Source organism: Procambarus clarkii, chromosome 70, assembly GCF_040958095.1.
Source record: "Procambarus clarkii isolate CNS0578487 chromosome 70, FALCON_Pclarkii_2.0, whole genome shotgun sequence".
Classification (NCBI taxonomy): Eukaryota; Metazoa; Arthropoda; class Malacostraca; order Decapoda; family Cambaridae; genus Procambarus; species Procambarus clarkii.
The window spans coordinates 16,025,058-16,035,057 of NC_091219.1; positions in this window are offsets into that span (position 1 = coordinate 16,025,058).

A 10,000-nucleotide genomic window follows, 5' to 3' on the forward strand; every position below is an offset into this window, starting at 1 on the left:
GCCACCCACGGAAATATTTCCAAAATGAGGCACGAAAAATGTTTCCAGTGCTCCTTTCAGTTGACTTATCAAGGAGGAATGATTCAGGTGTTGTGATGTGCACCGCTGCGCTTGTTACTATGTTGTGTTTGTCCAATGTGACTCCTAGGTGTGTGTGTGTGTGTGTGTGTGTGTGTGTGTGTGTGTGTGTGTGTGTGTGTGTGTGTGTGTGTGTGTGGGTGTGTGTGTGTGTGTGTGTGTGTGTGTGTGTGTGTGTGGGTGTGTGCGTGGGGACACAACAACACACCCCTCCCTCCCTCCAACACAACAACACACCCCTCCCTCCCTCCAACACAACAACACACCCGTCCCTCCCTTCCTCCCTCCAACACAACAACACACCCGTCCCTCCCTCCCTCCCTCCAACACAACAACACACCCGTCCCTCCCTCCCTCCCTCCAACACAACAACACACCCGTCCCTCCCTTCCTCCAACACAACAACACACCCGTCCCTCCCTCCCTCCCTCCCTCCAACACAACAACACACCCCTCCCTCCCTCCCTCCAACACAACAACACACCCCTCCAGCTCTCCCTCCCTCCAACACAACAACACACCCCTCCCTCCCTCCAACACAACAACACACCCCTCCCTCCCTCCCTCCCTCCAACACAACAACACACCCGTCCCTCCCTCCCTCCCTCCCTCCAACACAACAACACACCCCTCCCTCCCTCCCTCCAACACAACAACACACCCCTCCCTCCCTCCCTCCAACACAACAACACACCCCTCCCTCCCTCCCTCCAACAACACACCCCTCCCTCCCTCCCTCCCTCCAACACAACAACACACCCGTCCCTCCCTTCCTCCCTCCAACACAACAACACACCCGTCCCTCCCTCCCTCCCTCCCTCCCTCCCTCCCTCCAACACAACAACACACCCCTCCCTCCCTCCCTCCCTCCAACACAACAACACACCCGTCCCTCCCTTCCTCCAACACAACAACACACCCGTCCCTCCCTCCCTCCAACACAACAACACACCCCTCCCTCCCTCCCTCCAACACAACAACACACCCCTCCAGCTCTCCCTCCCTCCAACACAACAACACACCCCTCCCTCCCTCCCTCCCTCCAACACAACAACACACCCCTCCCTCCCTCCCTCCCTCCCTCCAACACAACAACACACCCGTCCCTCCCTCCCTCCCTCCCTCCAACACAACAACACACCCCTCCCTCCCTCCCTCCCTCCCTCCAACAACACACCCCTCCCTCCCTCCCTCCAACACGACAACACACATCCCTCCAACACAACACAAATGCAGCCTCGTACTGGAATCTGGGTTGCACCACCCGCAGAGTCTTCCATAAACTCCGCCCCGCATTGATAGGATAGAATTATTTTCCTGTTTCCAAATAAATTGTCTTTCGTAAATTGTAAGTAATCGTGATTTGTTTAAGCTTTTATCTATCGTCCGTCCATTCTTTCTGGTTCATTTGTTTAAGCTTTTAACTCAGGGGAGTGTGTCCATGGTGTGAAGTGTGTCAGGGGAGTGTGTCCATGGTGTGAAGTGTGTCAGGGGAGTGTGTCCATGCTGTGAATTGTGTCAGGGGAGTGTGTCCATGCTGTGAAGTGTGTCAGGGGAGTGTGTCCATGGTGTGAAGTGTGTCAGGGGAGTGTGTCCATGTTGTGAAGTGTGTCAGGGGAGTGTGTCCATGCTGTGAAATGTCTCAGGGGAGTGTGTCCATGCTGTGAAGTGTGTCAGGGGAGTGTGTCCATGCTGTGAAATGTCTCAGGGGAGTGTGTCCATGCTGTGGTGTCTCAGGGGAGTGTGTCCATGCTGTGAAATGTCTCAGGGGAGTGTGTCCATGCTGTGAAGTGTCTCAGGTGAGTGTGTCCATGGTGTGAAGTGTCTCAGGGGAGTGTGTCCATGGTGTGAAGTGTGTCAGGGGAGTGTGTCCATGGTGTGAAGTGTGTCAGGGGAGTGTGTCCATGCTGTGAAGTGTGTCAGGGGAGTGTGTCCATGCTGTGAGGCGTGTCAGGGGAGTGTGTCCATGGTGTGAAATGTCTGAGGGGAATGTGTCCATGCTGTGAAGTGTCTCAGGGGAGTGTGTCCATGCTGTGAAATGTCTGAGGGGAGTGTGTCCATGCTGTGGTGTCTCAGGGGAGTGTGTCCATGCTGTGGTGTCTCAGGGGAGTGTGTCCATGCTGTGGTGTCTCAGGGGAGTGTGTCCATGCTGTGAAGTGTCTCAGGGGAGTGTGTCCATGCTGTGGTGTCTCAGGGGAGTGTGTCCATGCTGTGGTGTCTCAGGGGAGTGTGTCCATGCTGTGAAGTGTCTCAGGGGAGTGTGTCCATGCTGTGAAGTGTCTCAGGGGAGTGTGTCCATGCTGTGAAATGTTTCAGGGGAGTGTGTCCATGCTGTGAAGTGTCTCAGGGGAGTGTGTCCATGCTGTGAAATGTCTCAGGGGAGTGTGTCCATGCTGTGAAGTGTCTCAGGGGAGTGTGTCCATGCTGTGGTGTCTCAGGGGAGTGTGTCCATGCTGTGGTGTCTCAGGGGAGTGTGTTCATGCTGTGGTGTCTCAGGGGAGTGTGTCCATGCTGTGAAATGTCTCAGGGGAGTGTGTCCATGCTGTGAAATGTCTCAGGGGAGTGTGTCCATGCTGTGAAGTGTCTCAGGGGAGTGTGTCCATGCTGTGGTGTCTCAGGGGAGTGTGTCCATGCTGTGGTGTCTCAGGGGAGTGTGTCCATGCTGTGGTGTCTCAGGGGAGTGTGTCCATGCTGTGGTGTCTCAGGGGAGTGTGTCCATGCTGTGAAGTGTCTCAGGGGAGTGTGTCCATGCTGTGACGTGTCTCAGGGGAGTGTCTCAGGGGAGTGTGTCCATGCTGTGAAGTGTGTCAGGGGAGTGTGTCCATGCTGTGAAGTGTCTCAGGGGAGTGTCTCAGGGGAGTGTGTCCATGCTGTGAAGTGCCTCAGGGGAGACACTGATAATCACTGTTAATAATCCCCTGTAAAAGACTGGAAATAATAATTAGGCTATGCCTGGTTGCACACCTGGAGAACGTTTGGTTTGTGAACAAACATCAACATGGGCTCTGGAAAGGGAAAGCGTGCCTTACAAACCTTTTTTAATTCTATGATAAAATAACGAGGATAAGACAGGACAGAGATGGTTTAGCAGACTGCATATTTCTGGACGGCAAAAAAACCCTTTGATACAGTACCGCACATGAGACTGCTGTTCAAACTCCAGAGGCAGGCGGGGGTGGGAGGAAAGGTCCTAGCATGAATAAAGCAGATCCTACACCTAACAGAAAGGAGCCAAAGAGTTACGGTAAGGGGCGAGAAGTCGGACTGGCGAACAGTAACGAGTGGAGTACCTCAAGGATCGGTGCTGGGACCAATTATATTTCTAGTATATGTTAACGACATGTTTACAGGAGTAGAGTCCTACATGTCGATGTTCGCGGATGACGCAAAATTGTTGAGAAGAGTTGTGACAGATGAGGATTGCAGGATCCTCCAAGAGGAGCTGAACAGGTTGCAGAGGTGGTCAGAGAAATGGCTACTGGAGTTCAACACGAGCAAATGTAAAGTTATGGAAATGGGACTAGGAGATAGGAGACCAAAGGGACAGTACACAATGAAGGGGAATTTCCTACCTGTGACGACGCGGAGAAAGAGATCTGGGCGTGGACGTATCACCTAATCTATCTCCTGAAGCACATATAAATAGGATAACGACAGCAGCGTACTCTACACTGGCAAAAGTCAAAACATCATTCAGAAACCTAAGTAAGGAGGCATTTAGGGCGCTTTACACTGCCTACGTGAGGCCAGTCTTAGAGTATGCCGCCTCATCAAGGAGTCCCCATCTGAAGAAGCATATAATGAAACTGGTAAAGGTTCAGAGGTTTGCAACGAGACTCGTCCCAGAGTTACGAAGGATGAGGTATGAGGAGCGCCTGAGGGAACTGTGACTTATGACACTAGAAAGAAGAAGGAAGTGGGGGGGACATGATAATAACGTATAAAATACTCAGGGGGATTGACAGAGTGCACATAGACAAAATGTTCACACGGAACAGTAACAGAACGAGGGGACATGAGTGGAAGCTGGAAACTCAGATGAGTCAGAGGGATGTTAGGAAGTTTTCTTTTAGCGTGAGAGTAGTGGGAAAATCGAATGCACTTAAGGAACAGGTTGTGGAAGTAAATACTATCCATAATTATAAAACTAGGTATGATAGGGAAACAGGACCATAGTCATTGCTGTAAACAACCGATGCTCGAAAAGTGGGATCCAAGAGTCAATGCTCGATCCTGCAGACACAATTAGGTGAGTACAATTAGGTGAGTACACACACACACACACACACACACACACACACACACACACACACACACACACACACACACACACACACACACACACACACACAGGCCTCGCGGCTGAGTGGATAACGCTCGGGGATCGTAGATTCAAGTGCCCGGGTTCGATTCTTACCGTCAAAATATCTCGAAACAAAATGTTCTGGTCTTGCACCAAACAACGCTTTACGGTTCCAGTCTCTGAGGTTCTGAAGCCCATCAGTACGCTCCCGGGGCTCCTGCATCACCTTGTTCAACTTCAGAAAGTCCAAAAGCCCCCACCAGTGACCGCCCCTCAGACGTAATGGAGCCCCGAGACTGCACCACACACCCCCACCAGTTTGGACAAAACAGCCACTTGGCTGGGCTAAATTGGGTCTTTCTGTAACGTGAACCATCCTGATGAACAAGGGTCGAATAAACCTGGGCATTAGAGCTCTTCATACTGCTGCCACAACGACCTGACTGCTGGCCTGAGCGGCTATATCTACTGGCTACAGTTAGTGGCAGCAGTAGCAGCTTGTCACAGGTGGTGACCTTCACTACTCATATATATATATATATATATATATATATATATATATATATATATATATATATATATATATATATATATATATAATATATATATATATATAATATATATATATATATATAATATATATATATATAATATATATATATATATATATATATATATATATATATATATATATATATATATATATATATATATATATATATATATATATATATATAATTCGAAACACCTTTGCTGGGACTATAACCTCCGCCCGCGTGATTCAAAGCCTGAGTACTATACAGGTTTATCATTTAATATTGTATGTTCTGCGGCCTAAATCTGGCCACAGAACACTATATGAAATAGTTGACGACATAACCCGAATGTATTCGGGCATGGGGTTGAATGTGTCCATAAAGACTCTCCCATGTATTTGTAGTGTGGTGGTACAGTGGTACAGCACTCAGCTTTGTGTGGTGGTGGTACAGTGGTACAGTACTCAGCTTTGTGGCGTGGTGGTACAGTGGTACAGCACTCAGCTTTGTGGTGTGGTGGTACAGTGGTACAGCACCCAGCTTTCCGCCTGTTCCCCTCATCGTTTCCCTTTCCCATAGTATCTCCCCTCGACCACCCCATGTCTCTCCTGCTTGCATCCTCTCTCATTTATCCCTGATAATTTTTTAAGAAGCACTGGAACGACTATATGGGTCCCTCTAAAAATAAATTCTTACTAATAATAAATCCTCCGCGGGAATCACTCCATATATTTCACACTTGGCTTCAGGAAAATCGCATGGGGGGGGGGGGGTTATCTATATTGCTAATATTTCTGCTGGTTCTCCAGAAGCAGCTGGTTCTCCAGAACCTGTAGATTTTCTTCATCATAGTCGTAGTAGTCATATACGACAATGGTTTTCTTCACTATCGTCACATTCATTTTCAATTTTTTTTTTTTTTTTTTTTTTTATTAAGTTATGAGGTACATCTGCATTAGTGCAGCTACCCTAGACTATATGAAGTGGAGTACAGTGTGTCAAAAAAGCTAACTAGGTGATGCTATAAAATCCCCATCACAAATAACACGACTACTGTGTGTTAGTCTACGGATATGTCGCGCCGCGTTTCACTACCTCTGCTCACGATGACAATGTTCCATACGAGAAAATCATTTCGAGGCATTGATGTATCACGCCATTATGACTTCTTTGTGAAATAATATTAATATTGAATAATTTAACTGAATTAACAATAATGGTATTAGCAATAGTTTTGATAATAATAATATAAAAATCTGTAGGAGCCGTGACGAGGGTTCGAACCTATGTGGTGGGTGTTCCGAGGCCCACGTTCCTGCGACTAGACCATGACATGGTAATAAGGATTGAATCCTGGAGTTCTACTGAATACACGAGGGTTTCCTGAGGCTTCTACTGAAGCCTGAAGCCAAACCAGGCTTCAGGCTTCTTTTGTGTGGCTTTTCCCACATTCTTACCCATGCTCTCTGATTCTGTCATCCAGGAATGTTCTACCTCTGACGCTCCTCATTCAATACACATTGAATAAACACACTAACGTCACTGCATCACTGAGAAAATCCGTAAGGAGCCCACAGCATGGGTTCGAATCCTCATCACGGCTCCATCACATTTTCTCAGTCACGTTAGTGTGATTATTCTGTGTAATAATAATAATAATAATAAAAATGATATATAATAATAATATTAAAAATAATAATTTTAATATATATAAATAAAAGTGGAAATGTTCGTTTGTTCAAAATCGCTAATTTCCGAAAGTTCTTCACCGATTGTTTAGAAATTTTTATACAACGTTCCATTCGCATCCGAGCGGGTTTTTATATACACACTATATAGATGTCACGTCTGTGACGGGAAATAACATGCTTTAAAAAAAAAAAACAATGTGATTTTCATGTGTTTCTCTTGTGAGGAAAATCTTTGAAACCCCTTTAAACGATTGCTTTGAAATTTTGACACAACGTTGTATTCGAATAGGCGCATGTTTTCATATGCCTTCTATATACGTGCCTCACCTGTGACAGGTAAAAAATATGCTTTTTTTTTAAAACAGCGCCATCTGTTGCACGTAAGAGTAGCATACGCTATTCCAAATATGTTATGACTCCATTTCAATGTTTCCAATTTCTTTGATAAATTGAATTTTCATAGATTAAAATTTATTTTAATTTTTATTTCATTATTTTGTGTGACGTTGCATTGGAATTGAGTTGTGTTGTTTACCATTCCGTTCATTTCAAGAGTATAGTTTATTTTTTATTCTTTCATTATCTTCATTTCGTTTTTTTTAAGTGTTTTCTTATATTTCTGTGATGGGAACATCAGATCATTTGATGTTCCCAATTTTCTGATGGTAACATCAGATCATTTGGGAATGCATCAGACGAGGGAGTGGGGAATGGTGGGGAGGACGAGGGGACGGGGAAGGGGGGAGAATAGAGGAAGGACTGAGAGAGCAGGGAAAGGTTGCTGAGCCACAGCAACGCGTGGCCGGGTACAGCTAGTAATTAAAATAATAGTAATAATAACAATACATAATTATCATTCCCGGCCAAAAATGAGAGTATATGCTGGAGTGGAGTGTTGTTGTGTTGGAGGGAGGGAGGGAGGGGTGTGTTGTTGTGTTGGAGGGAGGGGTGTGTTGTTGTGTTGGAGGGAGGGAGGGAGGGGTGTGTTGTTGTGTTGGAGGGAGGGGTGTGTTGTTGTGTTGGAGGGAGGGGTGTGTTGTTGTGTTGGAGGGAGGGAGGGAGGGGTGTGTTGTTGTGTTGGAGGGAGGGAGGGAGGGGTGTGTTGTTGTGTTGGAGGGAAGGAGGGAGGGGAGTGTTGTTGTGTTGGAGGGAAGGAGGGAGGGGTGTGTTGTTGTGTTGGAGGGAGGGAGGGGTGTGTTGTTGTGTTGGAGGGAGGGAGGGAGGGGTGTGTTGTTGTGTTGGAGGGAGGGAGGGAGGGGAGTGTTGTTGTGTTGGAGGGAAGGAGGGAGGGGTGTGTTGTTGTGTTGGAGGGAGGGAGGGAGGGGTGTGTTGTTGTGTTGGAGGGAGGGAGGGAGGGGTGTGTTGTTGTGTTGGAGGGAGGGAGGGAGGGGTGTGTTGTTGTGTTGGAGGGAGGGAGGGAGGGGTGTGTTGTTGTGTTGGAGGGAGGGAGGGAGGGGTGTGTTGTTGTGTTGGAGGGAGGGAGGGAGGGGTGTGTTGTTGTGTTGGAGGGAGGGAGGGAGGGGTGTGTTGTTGTGTTGGAGGGAGGGAGGGAGGGGTGTGTTGTTGTGTTGGAGGGAGGGAGGGAGGGGAGTGTTGTTGTGTTGGAGGGAAGGAGGGAGGGGTGTGTTGTTGTGTTGGAGGGAGGGAGGGGTGTGTTGTTGTGTTGGAGGGAGGGAGGGAGGGGTGTGTTGTTGTGTTGGAGGGAGGGAGGGAGGGAGGGGAGTGTTGTTGTGTTGGAGGGAAGGAGGGAGGGGTGTGTTGTTGTGTTGGAGGGAGGGAGGGAGGGGTGTGTTGTTGTGTTGGAGGGAGGGAGGGAGGGGTGTGTTGTTGTGTTGGAGGGAGGGAGGGAGGGGTGTGTTGTTGTGTTGGAGGGAGGGAGGGAGGGGTGTGTTGTTGTGTTGGAGGGAGGGAGGGAGGGGTGTGTTGTTGTGTTGGAGGGAGGGAGGGAGGGGTGTGTTGTTGTGTTGGAGGGAGGGAGGGAGGGGAGTGTTGTTGTGTTGGAGGGAGAGAGGGAGGGGTGTGTTATTGTGTTGGAGGGAGGGAGAGCTGATCATGCATATTTAAGAACATTCTGTTGGTGGCATCATAAATGAATGTTCCAGGAAGTAAAGCCGACTGTCGCCTGTTCACACTTTACTAGTCAGTAATACAGCTACTAATAAAATTACTTATACATTCACTACAATTAATATTCTCTTCACAACATGTATACCTACAATAACCTCTGTCACCGCTGCTACTACTACCACCACAAGTCACAAACACTACCACAGCTACTACTACCACAAGCCACAAACACTACCACAGCTGCCACAAGCCACAAACACTACCACAGCTGCCACTACCACAAGCCACAAACACTACCACAGCTGCCACTACCACAAGCCACAAACACAGCTTTTATGATGCTCCGGCTCCTGGCAGCAGTAGAGCGGCCAGTCTGACTCCGGCTCCTGGGAGCCGGAGTCAGGCCAGTCTGACTCCGGCTCCTGGGAGCCGGAGTCAGGCCAGTCTGGCTCCGGCCAGACGAGCCGGAATTGCTTCCGGCTCGACACACTTATTTAAGGCTGTCCTACTGGCATCTGGCCAGCGGCCGGCGGGTTGCAGGTGTGGCGGTGTGCCGGTGTGGCGAGGTGCAGGTGTGGCGGGGTGCAGGTGTCGCGGGGTGCAGGTGTGGCGAGGTGCAGGTGTGGCGGGGTGAGTGTCAGAGGCGGGGAAGGTGAGTGTCAGGGGCGGGGAAGGTGAGTGTCGGGTGAGTGTGCGGGTGTGTGAGTGGAGGAGGAGAGGTGAGTGTGCAGGTGTGTGAGTGGGAAGAGAGAGACACAGACAGATACAGCTAACAACAACAGGAGCCAGGTGGGGTACACAGAGACTAACAAACAAACAACATAACACAATCATATATTACTCTCCGCCTCCTAGCAGCTTGACACATATCATTTTATTATGCTCTTTATTTATTATTTTCCCAAAAGTTTTCACTCACACTTCCTCCCTTATGGGTGGGTCGGGGGCAAGACAATGCCAACCACTCGAGAAAAACCTGTTTAGGTTCATATTCCCGCTTGTAGAAAGGGGATTTCCGTATTTATTGGTCAATACAGACAGAGGTTAGCAAGTAGGGGCCACCAGCTGACCTGTATATAAACAACTGCTTCATATATCTGTAGCAGGGTAATTATTAAACAATTTTTTAACTATAAAGAATTGTCCTATATTTGGAATAATACATATAGTCGTAGATATTTATTTTCGCTCTTACACACGCGGACACACTTATATATACATACTGATATTCACACACTCATATACACACACTCATATACACACACTCATATACACACACTCATATACACACACTCATATACACACACTCATATACACACACTCAA